This window comes from Lepidochelys kempii, chromosome 1 (genome assembly GCF_965140285.1).
Source record: "Lepidochelys kempii isolate rLepKem1 chromosome 1, rLepKem1.hap1, whole genome shotgun sequence".
NCBI classification, from domain to species: domain Eukaryota; kingdom Metazoa; phylum Chordata; order Testudines; family Cheloniidae; genus Lepidochelys; species Lepidochelys kempii.
Genome location: NC_136380.1, coordinates 161,203,290 through 161,222,635, shown reverse-complemented (window position 1 = coordinate 161,222,635; position 19,346 = coordinate 161,203,290). Strand labels below are relative to the sequence as shown.

Sequence of the window (19,346 nt, the reverse complement as noted above, 5' to 3'; positions counted from 1 at the left end):
GATGTTTGATTATGCCTGTTCTGTGACAGTAGGTTTGGAGATGTCTGGTAGCGAATGCATGGATGGGCGGCCATCTGTAGAGCCAGCGGGAACCAGAACGGTGTTGGCCATCAAGGAACCATTGATATTGTCACCTAACCCATCTTGATCTTTGAGGAAGCGCGTTAGGAGGGAAGCCATACATCAAAAAGTCTGACCATTTCACTAGGAAGCCACCCACTCTGGAGCAGCATCCGTGTGTGTCCCAAGAGCAGTGAGCCAGGTGCTTGCTGTTTGCATAAGTGACAGAGGAGGTCCCAAGATAGGAATCCCCACTGATAAATATCTTCTGGATCACTGACAAATGGCGCTCCCATTCACAGCCTTTGTAAAAATGCTTGCTGAGGCTGTTTGCTTGAGAGTTAAATTAGCCCCAGTATGTGCACTGCAAAGAGGGTGATCTGATGTTGGATGCACCAATTGCAAAGTTTTATCATCTCCTTGCAGAGAGGTGCAGACCTTGCTCCCCTCTATTTGTTTAAACAGTGGACATGTTATGTGACCTGACCTGGACAGGAGGGATCAGTTGAAAGGCAAGAATTGTTCGCATGTTCTGTGTATGGCTCGAAACTCAAGGAGATAGACGTGGAGCATAGACTGCTGTGGAGTCCAGGAAACCTGAGTTACGTGTTTATTCAGTGTGCTCCCCAGCTTAGAAGGGATCTGTGACAAGGGTTCTTGTGGGCGTGATGGGTACAAAGGGAACCCCACACAAACATTGTCTCTCTTCTCCCATCGGGGAGAGATGCCCAGATATTAGGCGGAAGTGAGACTCTCTTGTCCAAAGAGTCCATGTTTAGGATGAAGGCCTTCCTCAGCCAGGCCTGGAGGCTGCTCAGGTTAAGTCTGGTGAAGGGGGGGGTGGGGTGTCACATACATGCACAATACCATGTGGCCTAGGACCACCACACAGGACCAGAATGTCATTTGAGGCTGAGTCTAAGGTGGATGCTGAGTTCTTTCATCGCTAGGAATCTGTGCTGTGGCAACCAGGCCCTGGCCACCCTTGAGTCCAGGACTGCTCCTGTAAACTGTATAGTCACTGGGAGGAAGGGGGGAGGGGGGTAAAGTGGACTTTCCTGGGTTTACTTGAAGACTTAAGGAGCGGCAAAGGTTGAGCAGCATGGTGAATGTATCAAGAAGTGTAGGGAGCAATTGACCAGAAAAGGTAAACAGTAGTTCTGATGGCACAGGCGTGTTGTGACTATAACAATGACCCCTCTGTAAAAGGCCTTGGCACTATGGAAAGACTAGAGGGGAGCACTCTATACTGGAAGTGCTCTAAATCAACCCACCATAAAATGCAGAGATGTCCTATGCACCAGGTGGATATCTGTATGAAAATAAACATCCTTTAAATCAAGAGCTGCAAGCCAGTCATCGACATTCAGGGAGGGAATTAGAACTAGGGGTCACCAAATGAAATTAATAGGCAGCAGATTTAAAACAAACAAAAGAAAGTATTTTTCCACACAATGCACAGACAACCTGTGGAACTCCTTGTCAGATGACGTTGAAGGCCGACACTATAACAGGGTTCAAAAAAAAAGAACTAGATACATTCCTGGAGACCAATGTCTATTAGCCAGGATGGACAGGGATGGTGCCCCTAGCCTCTGTTTGCCAGAAGCAGGGAATGGGTGATGGGATTGATCACTTGATGATTGGCTGTTCTGTTCATTCCCTCTGGGGCACCTGACATTGGCCACTGTCGGAAGACAGGATACTGGTCTGACCCAATATGACTGTTCTTATGTTATTATAGAGGCTACAGTAATCATCCTGAATCTTGAGTGGCAGAAGACAACATTCAACTACCTGAGATCCAGGATGGGTCTCCAGTCCCTGTCTTTTTGTGGGGATTAGGAAATATTTGGAGTAAAAGGCCTTCTCCCTGTGTTGAGGAGGTACCTGCTCTTAACCCCCCAAGCCAAATCAGGGAGTCTACTTCCTGTTCGAGAATCCTTTTGTGAGAGGGGTCCCTGGGGAATAAAAGGGACATGGAAGGGCTTGGGGGAAGAAATAGACAGGAACTTTGTCATGTAGCCAATGATGTGCAAGACTCAGTCTGAAGTTAGACCTTGCTGCATTGGAAGGAAAAAGACCAGGCAGCCACTGAAGGGAGACTGGTTGTACTGGGACTGGTTGACAGCTCTTGAACATCCCATCAAAATGCCTTCTTGTTAGGCATTGGGTCTAGAGAGGGGGATGATGGTGGGACAGGGTATCTGTCACATTGTACCCTCTAGCACTTTTTGTAGGGTTCATAGGGTCTCTGATGGTAGAATGGCTGTGGGGCTGACCAATACTCTGAGACACCACAACATAGGTATTTTCTGTGAGATGAGACACCAGGATGCATATTTCCAAGGATAAGAGGGTGGCATGAGTGAGAGAACTGACTTGGTCTTTTAACTGAAATGGTGGTTACCCTTGATGGCGAGATCCTCTATCGTCACCCAAACTTCCTTGGGAAACCTCATTGACTGCAACCAGGAAGCCCATCTCATGACCATCGAGGTCACTATAGAGTGAAATGCCATGTCCACAGCATCAAGTGATGCCTGAAGCGATGACCTGACTATTCATTTCCCTTTGTCAAGGACAGCCTGGAATTTGGACCTACATTCCTGTGGTAATTTATTGGTGATCTCCAACAGCTTGCTCTAGTTAATAACGTCATACTTTGAGAGCAAATGCCTGTTAGACTGCAATACAAAATAGAGCTGAGGAAATTCTTTCTGCCAGAGATTCAATCTCATGACATCCTTGTTTGAGGGATTAGATCTCAGTTGGCGTAGTCTGTTCTGTTCCATGACCACTTGTACCAGACATTTTGGGTTCGGGTGAGAATAAATATTTTGCCTTCTTAGGGATAATGAAATCTTTCTTTCCAGCCTTCTTGGGGGGAGGGTAAAGGTCACAGATAGTGGGTGTGCAACATATGTCCTGAGCAGCTTCCAAAACAGCCTCATTAATAGGGAGCAGCTGACTGGAGAACATCCAGGAGCTTGTGTAGGATCTTGAACCTCCTCCAGCAGGATCTGGAGGGTGTCAGCCATCCCTCTTAGCAGACTTGGTACTGGCTGTCATCATCCAGAGGGGTAGGGGACGCTGGCACCACTGCCTCATCTGTGTCAGTGGATCCAGACGTACTAGGTGCTCTGGTGGCTCCTAACTTTCTTGTTCCTTTTCAGACCCTCTCCCTATCTACTTCAGCATAGTCCCACAGACTCCTTGTCATCCATGCGCTCTTCTCTGGTCTCAAACAAACCCTCCCTTCACCCAGAAAGATCGTTAATAGCCACAGCTCCTTCCCTGGCTCACTTAATAGGTCTACACTGCAGCAGGGAGGTGCTTCCCTTCTCGAGCAGGCAGATGGGCTAGCTCTGCTCGAGCTAGCATGTTAAAAACATCAGGGTAGCCAGGGGTAGCAGCTCAGGCCAGCCGCCGGAGTACAAATTCACCTGGATATTTTTGTAACATACTTTAGTAGCTAGCTCAAGCCACCACCTGTGCTACCGTAGCTACACTGCTATTTTTAGCTTGCTGGGTCAAGCAGAGCTGGGGCACATCTGTCTACTCAAACTGGGAAATGTGCTACCAGATGCAATGTAGTCATACCCTTAGCGGTAAGCGCCACACCAGATCTTGCCTCAGTACTTGTCTCCCCCACACTGAAAATGAAACTTGCCTTATATAGTCAGTGTTGCAGATTCTTGACATTTTAATCACAAGTTCCATGATATTTTGGGGTTTTTCTTAAGGCCCCAGCTCCTGGTGTCATGAGATCACTTGACACACCAATTTCTATCCCTCATGCTTACAGGAAAAAAGCTTAAAAATATGACCACGAAAGCCAGAAAGCAAATAAAAAGAACTCAATGATTTACTTAATGTAGTATGTTACTGCAATTTGTTGGATCATTTCAGAGGAATAAGCTTTTTTAAAAAATATGATTACTACTTTTTTTTCCCCCAGTGCTGTAAGACTGATGAAAGGCTGCATATAAATACAAAATATTTGTCTAAACTACTACCACAAAGCAATAACTGTATTATCAGGCGCGAGGTTAATTAAGCACGATTCGAAAAAATACTGAAAAGCACATTTTAGATCATCCTAACAACGAAACCCTAAGCAATTTTCTGTATGTATGTGAGCACTAGCATGCAATATGCACAGTAGCAGCATTCTATAAAATAAGAATTGTTTTATTGTGCCAGTCGTTACTCCCCATAGAGGGGGCTATAATGCAATTATGTACAGGAATTTAGGGAACTATTTTCAGCAAGTGCTTGATGAGAAAAGGCATATGTGGAGAAAGAAATATAGCCTAAATGTTGTGCTGTCTTGGAGATTCCCCCCACCCTTCTCTCTGCTCATACCCAGACGACCAGTAAAGAGCTTGTTCATTATTTAGCCCTGGACAGACACATCAGTTTAGAAATACCATGATGTTGCATAACAAAGCAATATGTGACTTGTGTATTGATGACATACAAAGGATTCAGCCATTCAACAATAAACTGAGAATGGAATACTATGTGCCTTTGTTTTGATGTTTATCCGGTAACTGAACAAAGGAGTACAGAGTAACAACACACCTGAATAGCTGTTTCTATTAACATGTGATTTTTTAATTTTTTTTTTTTTAAAAGGCTATCCAGCTGTGTACAGGATAAAGCTTTCCAGGAAGCCATTCCATTACAGAGGAATACTGTACCCTCATTTACTGCATTTAGGGTCTCTGATTTGCTGTCCAAATAATACATGTAATATTTTCATGCTGGTTAAAAGGTCTTAAGTGAAAAAAGAAGAGGGGGAAAAGCCCAAACACACCCCCTGGGTGAAACTTTTGCAGACAAGCCAGGACTCTAAAACATGTGTGTCTCTTTGTAGGAGTTGAAACCATTTTTGCTGGGTTCTATGGGTTATTCTTGCACCCAAGGTTTTCCAAAAACGTCAGGCAAGTTTACCACAGCAGTTAAGCTGTCTACCATCTGTAAAAGATTTAGCCAAGAGTTTTCTTAAATATATTTCAGGGAGGAAAAAAAAAAAACCCTTAAAATTCTTTCAACATTCTGCCTAGCATTCAAGTCCATATACACTAGGTACTTAGGACGGAAGAACCCAATGCACAGCTACAGACTAGGGACCGAATGGCTAGGCAGCAGTTCTGCGGAAAAGGACCTAGGGGTGACAGTGGACGAGAAGCTGGATATGAGTCAGCAGTGTGCCCTTGTTGCCAAGAAGGCCAATGGCATTTTGGGATGTATAAGTAGGGGCATAGCGAGCAGATCGAGGGACGTGATCGTTCCTCATGTGTCGTTCTATTCGACATTGGTGAGGCCTCATCTGGAGTACTGTGTCCAGTTTTGGGCCCCACACTTCAAGAAGGATGTGGATAAATTGGAGAGAATCCAGCGAAGGGCAACAAAAATGATTAGGGGACTGGAACACATGAGTTATGAGGAGAGGCTGAGGGAGCTGGGATTGTTTAGCCTGCAGAAGAGAAGAATGAGGGGGGATTTGATAGCTGCTTTCAACTACCTGAAAGGGGGTTCCAAAGAGGATGGCTCTAGACTGTTCTCAATGGTAGCAGATGACAGAACGAGGAGTAATGGTCTCAAGTTGCAGTGGGGGAGGTTTAGATTGGATATTAGGAAAAACTTTTTCACTAAGAGGGTGGTGAAACACTGGAATGCGTTACCTAGGGAGGTGGTAGAATCTCCTTCCTTAGAGGTTTTTAAGGTCAGGCTTGACAAAGCCCTGGCTGGGATGATTTAACTGGGAATTGGTCCTGCTTCGAGCAGGGGGTTGGACTAGATGACCTTCTGGGGTCCCTTCCAACCCTGATATTCTATGATTCTATGGTACTGCAGAGTTGGCTAGTTTTTTTTTAGGACCACTTTTTCTTCTAAAGATTAGTTTTGCACTGTAGTTTTATACCATGAGTAACATGTTGAATATGAATTATTTCTTAAGAATAAGTGCAGTGTTTCCTAGGAATGGAGAAGTAAAAACTTTATAGGAAATGCAGGCAAGGATCTGAGATTAACACTGTTCATTCTCCTTCCAAGTGGAGAGTTATTTTCAGAAAAATAGTCTTGAATTTGCCACACTGTATTTAAAAGCTCCCTCCATGTAAATAAGGGCACTCAAACAACAATAAAGAATACAGTCCAGAATTCTAAAGAACATTGGGAAAATCTTATCCTTTCTCAGCAAAAGTTTAGAATACCTCATGGCCCAACTAGCCCAGTCATGGGGAAGGTTGAAGGGTATATTTCACTCCTTCTGCCTATCTTGGCTGCAAACCTGCTGATTGTTTCCAGTTGCCTGTCTATTGCTGGTGTTATTTTTTCACTCTTCTTTATGAAAACTATTTCAAAAGGCACCAGATCAGTAACTTAACTCTCCCTTTTCAATACAGATTGCATAAGACAAATGATCAGCCAACCTCCTTTACATACGTCTTTTCCTAAGCACGTATACATTGATTATGTTATGGCACTTCAAGAACTGCTGGCTGGTGGGTTAGAGACATTTTATAAATAAAAATCATTATCCCCAATGTATTTGGCAACACAAAGTTTACCCACCTGTGAACATTAATGGCCTGAATTTTCAGAAGTGATTTTGGGAGGCTTAGTGTTTGAGACACCTTAAAGGGGTTTGGATTTGTTGGAAAGTGCTGAGCACTCAACCTCTGAAAATCAGATGCCTCCTAAAAGTGCCTCAAGTGGGGCATTAGCCCCAAATCAGTACTTTTGAAAATTCAGACCTGATTCGCACTTGAGCCTTGTCTTCATGAGGGAAGAGGGGAGTTTTTACACACGCTAACATTGCCAGTGCAGTGGAAGGCATGGGAGAGGGGATTTTAGGGTAAATGAGAATCAGGTCTGATAGCAACACTTAAGTGCTTCACACAGGGTTTGAAAGAGTATTTAATTAACATCTGTAGGGGCTTTGAGATGCGAGGCCAAAAAGCACTATTTTTATATATAAAAACGCAAAATATTATTTCTCTTTCAAATGCATATGCTGAATTTTGAGAGAGTGAGGTGGCAGTTCTGAAACAACAACATATCAACCAAAATGATTCTGGGGCTTATGTTACACATTTCTAAAATAATGCAGCAGTCCAGGGTTTTTATTTAAAAGTTTCTTACTGTGCAATTTTTCTGTTTCTTATATTACATTTCAACTAAAAAACAATTAGGTCTGTTGGACACATTTCTCCCTAAAGTATCAGAAATCCAAACAAACTGAGCCCCTGATCCTGAATGTACTCACACACAAGTATCTGTACACAGAAGTGGTCCCATTGCATTCAGTGAGAATACTCATGTGCATGAAGTTACACATCTCCAGAACAGTAGCCGAAGTCTCATGCACTATGAAATAATCCTTGTAGGGCACTTTGAAATCTATAGATTTCAGAGAGCTTTGCAGAAGCAGGAAAATACATAATCCTTAATTTACAGATGGGGAACGGAGGCACACAGAGAACTGAAATGACTTGCCTATGGTTACACACCAGGTCAATGGCAGAGCTGGGATTAGAACTCAGGTCTCCTAACTCCCAGGTCAATGCCTTATTCACTGACGCTTCTTTAGTTCTAATATATTAGAACAATTCACATTTTAAAAAAAAAACTTAGTGGAAAAGCCCTGTTAGATCTATCCTGCCTAAACTAAAATAGCACAACTTGAACCCTTGCAGTAGCACAGTGGTCAGTCTCCCTTTACCACATGCAGTTTTGTTTCTGATGGAATATATTTCATTTCTATTCTCCTATGTTCCTTAGTCTGGGTACACGACATAACATTATAGCCTATTCACAATACACACTGTTCTCTTCCTATGCCACAGCCATCCCATCAGCCAATCTCTTGGTACCCTGCAGGGTGAGGGCCGTGCCAGCGATTCTTCTGTCATCAGGTAGACTGATTTTGTTTGCCACAGTTGGCCCGTACATGTTGGCAAAGATGTGATACTTTTAGCCAACTCTGTTTACTGCTGTCATTCCCAGCACCATCACTCAGAGGTTCTTTGAGATTCATTATCACTGACCAATGACTAATGAGGCAGTGTCTCCGACTTGTATAGCTGTGATTTTCAACCTACGATACCATGAAAGCCATTTTTATGGGATACATTTCAATGCAGTTAAGAGTGAAGCATGATTGAAATTTATTTTGAGTTCGGATGTTGAAAGCCACCCAAACACCACATTTGGTGAATTAGTCTGCTAAGCATCTATGTTCTGCGAATACTGTATCTGCTGTATTCTATGCCTGCACTAGCATGCTGCATTTATTAGCCTGATATATTAATATGAACTGTGACCAAAGAGGAATTAATAGACATTGAAGCCAAAAGAACTATCCCAGTTTACACTGGGCAAGAATCCAGCCCTATGTATTAGTTTCTATAGAAAAAGGCACCATTATAGCACTAGAAGGACTCATTTCTCCCCTAGGTAGCCACGCATACACAATATATTACAATTACTACAGGTTATTTGTGGCACCATTGTAAATGCACATAGCATTTAACAAGCAGAAAGACAGACATTTCTGCCCTCACAGGCTTAACAAGCCACAGGCCCAGTCTTGCTCCTATTGAAGTCAGGCCAAAGCAATACCAGGCAAACACAAACTAGAGGACACCAGTTCAGGGAAGGGATAATGAGCAGAGATCAGGATTTGAAGGAGGAGACGACCCAGGAGAGGAAGTGGGATCCTGTACCAAGCACAGGGCATGGCAAAAGGAGGAGCGGAGAAGCAAGTACAAAGAGGGTAAATAGAAACAATAAGGTAAGAGTGTTGGGGTCAAGGAATGGGAAGAGGAAGTGAGATCAGGGAAAGAACATGAAGAATTTAAACAGGATGATGGAGAGTTTAATTTGAAGTGGTAGGAGACAGGAGGACAATGAAGCAACTCAAGTGAGGGCAGGAAAGGCATGGAGGTGGTGGGATCTGAGTGACCAGAAAGACAGATTACTTTAGACAGGCATTTGGGATAAAGTGGAAGAGGTAGGGGCTGGCAAGGAAAGAGGTGTATTTTCCTCTCAGAGAAAGTCACATCCCTCCAAGACGGCCTCTCGGGACACCAAGAACCCCATACCTCAGACACAGGCACAGTAATAAAACATCTTCCCCCTTGCTAAGTTCACCTCATTCACACAACAGGAAGTCCCTAGTCCTAGAAGCACTGCAGGGAAAACAAGTCATCCCCCCACAATTCTGATCCATTCTTTTGTTGGGTAGAAGAGAATGAAGAGCCCCTTCCTTGAGGCGGGAAAGCTACGTCCTCATTTCCCCTTCCTCACAAATCATTGAATTGCCCGACTGGTACTTCAAACACCATCACCACAACACTTCGTGGATGGTAGGTTTACAGGACAGGAGAGGCTGTGCAGGGAGTGTGCCCCCTATACAGAGACCAGCTCTGTGGTGGTTGCCTGCACCACAGTATGCAGGGTGAATACATGAGCCAAAGGCCAAAGAATCCCTCCATTGCATGTATGCTTAGTCTTGTCTGTTCCCTCAGCAGAGTGGGTGCAGTAGGGCCACAGAGGCAAGAATTCTCTCCTCTGCCACCTGAAGGCAGGGAGAAGATTTCTGCTCCACTTCACCTGTAGTTTTCCCCCATTCCCAGCTGAGATATTCAGGCAAGGAACCAGTGACTGGATTTGCCCTTAGTGATATAAGGCAGGACGATTCAGACTAATGCCTCAGCCGTGCTAACTAATGTCCACCCTCCCGATTCACCTGGGCCTTCTCTAACTTGCACTGGAGCCAGACTAGGGGTTGGAGCACACACATTCCACCTGGAGTCAGAGCATATGTAGTAAATGGGACTCAGCCAACCAAGCCTCACCAGCACTTGTCATTAAGATTAGCCACTGATACTGTAGGCAATGTCTGGTCCACAAAGCTCCATCCTTTCCCAAAAGTCCCCCCTTAAAACTCACTGTGACATTGCACTCCATAATGCTTTACAGAAATATGCTTATGAATGTAAATATGACATAACTGGAATATGTTTTATGCTACATATGCCATGTAACATATCTCTGCAAATGTTATGATCTACGGCAGCGGTTCCCAAACTTGTTCCGCCGCTTGTGCGGGGAAAGCCCCTGGCGGGCTGGGCCAGTTTGTTTACCTGCCACGTCTGCAGGTTTGGCCGATCGCGGCTCCCAGTGGCCGCGGTTCGCTGCTCCAGGCCACTGTGAGCTGCTAGAAGCAGTGGCCAGTACATCCCTCGGCCCGCACTGCTTCCAGCAGCTCCCATTGGCCTGGAGCAGCGAACTGTGGCCAGTGGGAGCCGCGATCAGCCAAACCTGCGGACACGGCAGGTAAACAAACCGACCCAGCCCACCAGGGGCTTTCCCTGCACAAGCGGCAGAACAAGTTTGGGAACCACTGGTTTACTGAGTATATTAATCCTATTTGTATGCATGTATCATTTTTGTATTCAAAGTTATGAATATAGGCTGTGTACTTGTTTGATTTTAAGTAGCCTCAGTGAAGCATTTGGTCAGCTTCTTGAGAAAAGACTATTCTCAGTAAGTGCTCAATCAAGAAACACTTAAGCCAACAATAAACTTTGATAGACACCAATCCACATCTGAGCTTTCCTGGGAACATTCCTGTAGATAATGAAGTCATGCATGGACATGTGACTTGCCCAGGTGACTCCAAAACTCCATCTTGTAGAGGGAATTCTATGCAGGGGGAGGAAGGGGTTTCCACCCTCAAGAAACTGGGAGACCCCTCCATTTGGTCTTCAGCTGCCTCAAGAGGTAACCTCTCCACCCCCAAAGGAGAGCTGAAAAAAACTGGAACAAAGGACAGTAACTGAGGGGTGAGAGTGATTGCTGGACCCAGACTAGAAGGAAGCTAGTCTGTAAAAGAAGCTTATTGGAACATCTCGGAGGGTGAGATTTCATCTGTAATCACTTTCTGACTGTATTAAGGTTAGACTTGCATATTTTAATCTTATCTTGCTTGGTAATTCACTTTGTTCTATTACTTGGAACTACTTAAATCCTACTTTTTGTATTTAATAAAATCACTTTTTAAATATTAACCAAGAGTATGTATTAATACCTGGGGGCGGGGGGAGAAAAAGAGCCCTCTCTCTCTCTGCATCATAGAGGGCGAACAATTTATGAGTTTACTCTGTATAAAGCTTATACAGGGTAAAACTGATTTTTGGGGTTTGGACCCCATTGGGAGTTGGGTATCTGAGTGCTGGAGACAGGATCACTTCTTACGCTGTTTTCAGTTAAGACTGCAACTTTTAGGGGACATGGTTCAGACCTGGATCTGTGTTTGTAGCAGGCTAGCGTGTCTGGCACATGCAAAAGGAAGTGTTTATTTACACAACGCAGAATCAACCTGTGAAACTCTTTGCCAGAGGATGTTGTGAAGGCCAAGACTATAACAGGGTTCAAAAAAGAACTAGATAAATTCCTGAAGGCTAGATCCATCACTGGCTATTGCCAGGATGGGCAGGGATGGTATCCCTAGCCTCTGTTTTCCAGAAGCTGGAAAGTGAGCAACAGGGAATGGATCACTTGATGATTACCTGTTCATTCTCTGGGGTATCTGGCATTGCCCACTGTCAGAAAACAGGATACGGGGCTAGATGGACCTTTGGTCTGACCCAGTATGGCCATTCTTATGTTATGTTCTAGTTAATACCCACAACCTGGTTTTTTAGAGACCAAGACACACTTGCACCCCAGACAGGTGTTAAAGGGCCATCGGAGGAGGAAGAAAGGTGTAAACAAGAAATTTACATTTAATCAAAGGGACAATTCAAACCTCTCATCCACAATGGAGTGTGTCTCACCATGACTCAGCAAGGATGTTTCTAGCACAAGAAAAAATTAAATTATACAGAGGGTGAAGATACTTCACCTCTTCTCCCCCATCTCTCTGCTTCCAAGATCAATGACTCTCACAGAAGCGGAGCCAAGAGGGAGGGGTTCCAGACTGAAAGGAGACCCAGTCTGTGAAAATTACAACAGCATATGGTGAGACAAACCCTTGGCTTTTATGTTCACTTAGTTTGTGAAGTTAAGAGTAATATGCAAGCGAATGTCTATTTTCTTTTGTAACCAATTCTGACTTTTATGCATCACTTGTAATCACTTAAAATCCATCTTTCTATAGTTAACATACATATCTTATTGTTTTATCTTTATTGTGTTTGGATTAAAGTGTGTAGGAAACTCCATTTGGGATACTAAGGCTAGTGCATATATCGTTTTCCTTTGATGAAATTACAGGCTTTCTATGAGCTTGCATTGTTCAGTAGTGTGCTGGACAGTACAAGAGGCACATTTCTCAGGGAACAAGATTGGGACTAGAGAGCTTATGGGTGTTGCCCTGTATGTAATTCACGAGTGACTGGTCTGAACACTCCTGTATTTAGCTGGGAGTGAATTTCATGCTGCAGGCTGCATGAGCAGGCCAGCTGTGGCTGTTCTGACAGCAAAGCAGTGTAAAAGGCACCCCAGGCTACAGCCTTAAGGGGACACAGCTGTTCAACATTCCAGATTGTACCCTGGAGATTGTCTCACCTCCATTGCCTCCGCAATACCTGGGAATAGGGGCAGCACAACAACCTCCAAAACGCATCCCAGGAGCGTTCAGCACGGTCAGTTTGACTAGTCAAGTTCCAGACAATACCTACTGCCCATGCCTCACCGACCCTCTGATCTCATCTTTATACAACTTCCTGTTGCCTTAATGGCTATCTTCTGCAGCTGTTAATGGCCCTTGATAACAACACTTAGTTCCCAGGTGTTGAATATAGTCATCCAAAACTACAAACTAAACCCTGGTGGAAGAGGGAGAAGAAAGCAACCCAAACAGAAATCCAGGCAGCCTCCTAAAGTGCTCAGCCACCGGGTCACACAGCCATAGCTTAGCACCCTTTAGATTGGTAAAGCTAAACGAATGTTGAAACTCTAGTTTACCTTTTCCACTTACACTATTGTTTAGTCTTTTCTCCCTATAGACAGTGAAAACTGACTAATCCATTTCTCTTTTGTTTGGTCAGTTTCCAATAAGTAACTCACCAGTTCTCATGCATTTGAACAGGCCCAATTGCAGGACTGGGTCCCAAGAATTTTTTTTTTAAAATCACAATTTTTAAAACCAATGTACATCCTACATATGTATATTGTAGGAAATTAGCTATAAATGTTCCCCAGTCTTATCACAGCGTATATGCACAGTTTTGCTATGTATTTTCTAGGGGTTGTAAGGGTTAATAATTCACTAAATTGTTGATCTGAAAAGGGAAAATACCCTGTAGAACAGGGATACTAAGACCTTATTGGTTCAGGAGCCAAATTAGTGATCAACATTATCCAAGAGTCACAGTAGTGTGACTTGTTACTAGAGTAAATGAAACTCTGAATTATATAGTCATACATAAACAGTATAACAGGGGAAATTATATATATATATTAGTCTCAACAAAATGACTGACCAAGTATTTTGTCAACTACAATTGGTTAACATAGTAAAAGCATCCCAACTGGTTAATAATTAAAATTTTAATATTGTGCTGCAAATCACTGCAAGGGTCACATTAAGAGCCACTTGTGGCTTGCTAGCCTCAGTTGGAGTATCACTGAGGTAGAGCCAGAGGGGACATAGGTGCAAAATATAACAAGGCATAGGAATATAGGACCTACACAATTTAGCAATATTTGGTCAAACACAAAACTCCCATTGATTTCAATGGAGCAGGATTGGACTCAAGCAGAGAATTTTTAAGAGACAGCAGTAATACTTTTAAACATTGGCTTTGTGGTTTACCTGGATGTGCTTCTTTGTAAGACTGATGTTTTGAAACAGCAGTGGGAAATAGAAGTTTAGAGCTGGTTGGAAATTATACAAACAGATTTTCTGGTGGAAAATGAAAAGCCATTGAACCCAAAAGAGCCCAGGATGGAATTTCCAGTCAAAGTGAGAGAGGGAAATGCCAGAACAGTCAATAACCTAGCAGGTGACGGCACTCACCCTGGATGCAGAAGACACGGGTTCAAGTTCCAGCAAAAACCATTTCCTGCCCAACTCTAAGATCTATAAACCAGTGCTAATGCATGGTACTTTTTATTGCTGTAAGTATACACAAATAAGTTTAGGTCAGTGTGAGTTTTAAGACAGGTTGTTTAAGTCCCTTATTGCAAAGATCATTTTTAAGAGTTAGTCAAAAATTCATACTAAGTTGCTTTGTTGTTGAAACATGGCCTCTCAAAAAAAAAAAGTTTCACAAAAAGAAATATTTCCCCCTGCTCTGCCCACCCTCCCCCCAATGAAATTTTCACCAAGTATCACAGAAAAATCAATTTACCAAAAATCCTCATTTCAGTTAACAAAGTATTCAAAAACCAATATTAGTGAAGATTTTGGTAAAAATTTATAACTATAGTGGAAAACGAAGAATGGGTTCATTTTGAATGCTGCAACACAAGCTTCAAACTGGATTTCTTTTCAAAAAATGGAAATGATTTTTGGCAGCTCAGTTCTTTTTCAAGAAGGGCAAAACAAACAAAAGCCACACATCAATAGATGCCTAAAGCTAGACCTACAATAAGGAGTAGAGAGTCAATTTTAAGGCTTCTTTTAACAGTGCAGTTTTTAATTTGCAGCTCATTCAAATCTATATAGCGCAGCGCCATCTGATGGTAGTTACAAGCAATCACTTTTGGCTGGAATATTATCCTGCCTAGCTAACAGAGCATCATGATGCACATAACGCAGTATAAATTACATATGGACAGTTTACACTGGGCACAGACTAAGCAGCTGCTCAGCCTTTCTATACTTCTAATCAGGGTCAAATTAAGGTAATCCAAGGCCCTATGCATACCACGATACAGGCCCTCCTGGTCACTTCCCCCGAATCCTATTTGGCATGACCATTGTAGAGGGGCATCTGTTCCAGAGAGCCTCCCCCACTGCTTACCCCAGAAAATGGAGTATATCCAGACCCATTGCACTCTTCTCCAGGGCAGATGGAGGGTCTGGGGCACCCCGGGCAGGTCTTACCACAGCCAGTCTCTGGTTTCTGGCCCGGGCAGCGCTCCTGCATGTATCCTGCTTTTGCTTTTTGAAAAGGTGGTCACCCTACCAACAGGGCATTCTGAAAGCTTGTTGAGATCAAGACTCTCTGAGGCAAACCAACCTATTTGATCCAACATCCATGTTGGAGGAAGCAAAATCCATGCAAATAGCTTGAAGGTGGTATTAATGCCTCTGAAGTACTGGACATTGCTGCTTTCTGCCTCAGTCTAATGATCTGTGAAATGGGCTTTGTCCTTTTCTATGAAGGACAAGCTGACTTGTACTAGCACAAGCTGCTGAGTTAAACAGAAGAGGCCCAAAGACCAACCAGCATGTGTTGTGGAAACTCCTAGTGCTAGCTACTTATAAAGCACTATTGTAAAAAAGTTAGTGCGTCAAACTTGCTTAAAATCTGAGGCTTAGACACAGAGGACTCTACCATACTTACAACAAGTCAGACTAATTGTAATTTACATTTGTATCACTCTGTATTAGTGGTGCTCTGCTTTTCAGGAAAGTTAATTGGATGTGTAATATTTGGCTGACCACAGTTTTCTACATGAAACCTGAGTGGCTCTGTTCTACTGAATGGGGCTTTTGCTTTTATTTAAAATATATATATATATATATATATACACACACACACACACACACACACACTCTCTCAATGGAAAACATGTAAAGAGATCTGTGGCATGTCATCCTAACATTGTTATATATTGAAAATAGTTTCAGCTTCCTCTCTATAGCATAGTCTGGAAATAAAACATATGGAGTTTGCACGACTGCTGATTGGATTTTGATTGCTCTGAAATGTGGCCAAGTTTCAAGTGGAGAGTGCAGCCTGAAAGGAAATACAGTAGACACTAGACAATTTATTTGTTTCTGAGTGGGGAACCTGGCTGACAGGCTGCTTCTAAGGTGGCTAACAAGAGCAACATGTTCCCATATGGAAGCCATATGGTGAAATCAGCCAGTATCTAAAAACATGGCACAATATATGTACCATGGCAGCGGGAAAAGCAAAGTCCTATAAAATTGGTGCCAATCAAAAACAGCAAAACGTTGATGGAGAACACTGATGACTAAAATAGTTAACATACTAGCAGGTTTTAGATTAAATGCTTTTCAGAGCCATACAGTGAAAATGCAAATATGAGAGGCCCACTTTAAAAAGTAATGATGAAGCACAGCCTTAATAATTATCTAGATTTTCCCAAATACCATTAAGGTCTAGATTGTAGCTAGTCCCAGATAATTTATGATATCTGTAAACATTTGGTGTGAAAAAAAAATAATGAGTTTCAAAATATATGCATTTATAAAAATCTGAACATACACCTGGAAGTGTAAATGAGTGAATAAGCCCTTCCCCCGCCAAAAGTACTTAAGTGACTATAATGTTAACAGAAGACACGCTACTCCCTGAGAAAATTCAGAGATTAGTAGAGTTTATAGCCTCACAAGCAGAATCCTTGTAAACAACTCTAAGGAAGGATGAAAGATTCAGCCAAAGTCTAAATTTAAAATGCCATTGCAGTCTCACCGGTCATATTATAAATATTTGTAAAGGCCTCTAAATACAAAATTACTGTTGGGTTTCTAATTGCATGGGATTGTCATACAGGCAAACAGCACAATATTATGTGTTAGGCTTACCACTGAAGTATGCTGCGCTCATTTTACTAAAGGACACTCTCTTCAATAGGCAAAACATGTACTAAACAATACTACCCTCTTGTGGTGAAACTGTAACCTAACATTTCAATAGAATAAACCTTCAGATTCACTTAGCCTCGAACTGTGGGTTGGGACCCCAAAGTGGGTCACGACCACATTTTAAATGGGGTCACTAAGGCTGGTGTTTGGCTTTGGTCCTGGGCCCCAGAAAGTCTAAGCACAGCGGCTTCAGCTCTGGGTGGCAGGGCTCAGGTTACAGGCCCTCCTCCTGGGGCTGAAGCACTGGGATTTTGGCTTTGGTCCCCCTGCTTAGGGCAACGGGGCTCAGGCTTTGGCCCCCTCCCACCAGGGTGGTGGGGCTTGGATTTTGACCCCCCATGGCAGGGCTCAGGTGGGTGCAGGCTTTGGTCCCACCTCTTGGGGTCATGTAGTAATTTTTGTTGTCAAAAAGGGGGTGATGGTGCAATGAAGTTTGAGAACCTGACTGTCAATAGCTCACACTATTAGTTCACTAAAACAAACTGCATTTTAAGAATTCCATAGGTATGTATTCTCAATTTTAAAGCAGTAAATATTGTATAATCTTCCCTTCAAATTAAGCTGTCATACAGTGAAGACTCATCTTTAAAATTTGTGCCTTAAAAATAAACTGCTAAAAAACAAAGTAAATAGACAGTAAGGCATTTAAAGAAGGTGAAAATTCTAACACCAAAAGAGGAGGGAACATGGATAATTTTACTCAGCCAGCAACCTGGGGGGGGGGGAAATCATATAGTTACATAACATTTTGAACTGCTAACACACACTGAAGTGTTTCAGAAAGTACCTTTAAAGTACCTTGCAATTGGTGTTTCTTAGCTGACCACAGCTTGTCCCTGTCTACACAGACTGCAAAGTTGCAATCAGCATCACAGTAGCCAATTTGACTCTTCACAGTCATGTTTTAGGACAGTAAGATTTTGTAGTGGAGAAAAAGCCTTAGAGAAATAAAATACAAGGAAATGCTATTATGTTATTTTAAGGATAGGATCCTATTTTCCCATTACATTTTTAAAGTGTTCTCATAACTGAATATTTTACGAGCCTAAAGCTAGACAGAGGACTGAAATGGCCATTAACACAGATCTTCATAGTTCTTAGTGGTAGACCAATAAATAAATAAATAAAACCACTACCACACATCAAAACTTTTTCCCTAAATACAAGATTAAGCTGGTTTGTTTTTGGTAAACTAAGGTTTGAGAATTATTCCATATGCAACCATATGTTGTTTTGTATATTAAGCTGGTGTCATCTGCAATACATTAATGGCAGCTGGAAGTAAAACGTCTTCCATGATTAAAGATTAAAAAGGTAAGTCAAGTATGATTTAGGTACTAAGAGGCTGATCCAGAGCCTATCTAAATCAATAGCTTAGACATTTATTTTAGTGAACTTTGCAACAGGTGCTCTCTAGACAATAGATTTAATTACCATTATTATAGATGATACATATAAAGCATTGGGCTTTACATTGTGGCAACATTTCTGGAGATATGTTTTTCCGACAAACATGTTTGTTACTCTCACCCCCAGGTGTCATTTTCAATGTAGTGGAGAATCTGAAATTGTTACATAGACAATCTTCTGTTTAGTGCTCATTATGCAGCTGGAAAATACAGTGCTTTTGCTAACCCCTGAGCCATTTTGCCTTGGCCATATGTATATATGGCCAACTGCTTAGCCTGAGAAGAGGTGGGGTGCATAAAATTCAGTGCAGCATGTGGCCATAATTAAAAACACATGAAAGCCCAAAGACCAGATCCAATGTTTAACTAACATTTTACAGAAGAATTTTAAAAAAACAGAGAGGGTTTTTAGAGCAGATTGTCAACGTGCTCTGGATCTTACCTGACAGAGAAGCCTGGAATGTTGAACAGGGTTTCCTGGACCTGGAAAGGTGATTGTGGAGAGGACTTCCTAAGGGGAGCTGAGCCCCAGCTGTAAATCATTAGCTGAGGAATCCTTACACACAAGTAATGCCACTGAAGCCAATGCACCTACATATTTCTGAATGAAAAAGTTTGCAGCTTGGGGCCCTTCATCTGCAGGGATAGTTTGCTCTCATTGATTTACATTTCAGAGATCAAGATCAACAATGGCTGAATTCTATTACACTGAACAAGAACTTGGGGAGGACAACTGAGATGCTTTCTTGGCAAACTAAAGCACATGTGGGGCACAGAGTCAACACTAATAGTCTTTAGATATTGGCAATTAACATTCTGAACAAAAGTCTCTTCCCAACATGCCATTTAATTCTTCCTTCATGATTCTGGATTCAGCCAAACCCCAGGATGGTTTCCTCTAATGAAGGCATAATTAATTAATGGAGTCCCTTCATACCAAATGGCAAAAGGCACAACCAATACACTGTTAAGGTATTTAGTCAAACAAGGTCTTGTAAGTTGTTATATAAAAACTGGTGACATGCTGATCATGAATATCATTGTGCGAGGTATACTTATGTATGCTGGAA

At 42.5% G+C, this 19,346-nt stretch overlaps 1 long non-coding RNA gene across 1 annotated transcript in view; it reads right to left on the bottom strand.

The window, feature by feature from the left end:
* LOC144930909 (uncharacterized) overlaps window positions 1-17,787 on the bottom strand; it is a 52,577-nt gene extending 34,790 nt beyond the window's left edge. Inside the window, exon 1 of the long non-coding RNA XR_013636390.1 lies at window positions 17,666-17,787. This is a non-coding gene — a long non-coding RNA (uncharacterized LOC144930909). The remainder of the gene's footprint in view (window positions 1-17,665) is intronic.
* Window positions 17,788-19,346: the final 1,559 nt, after the last annotated feature.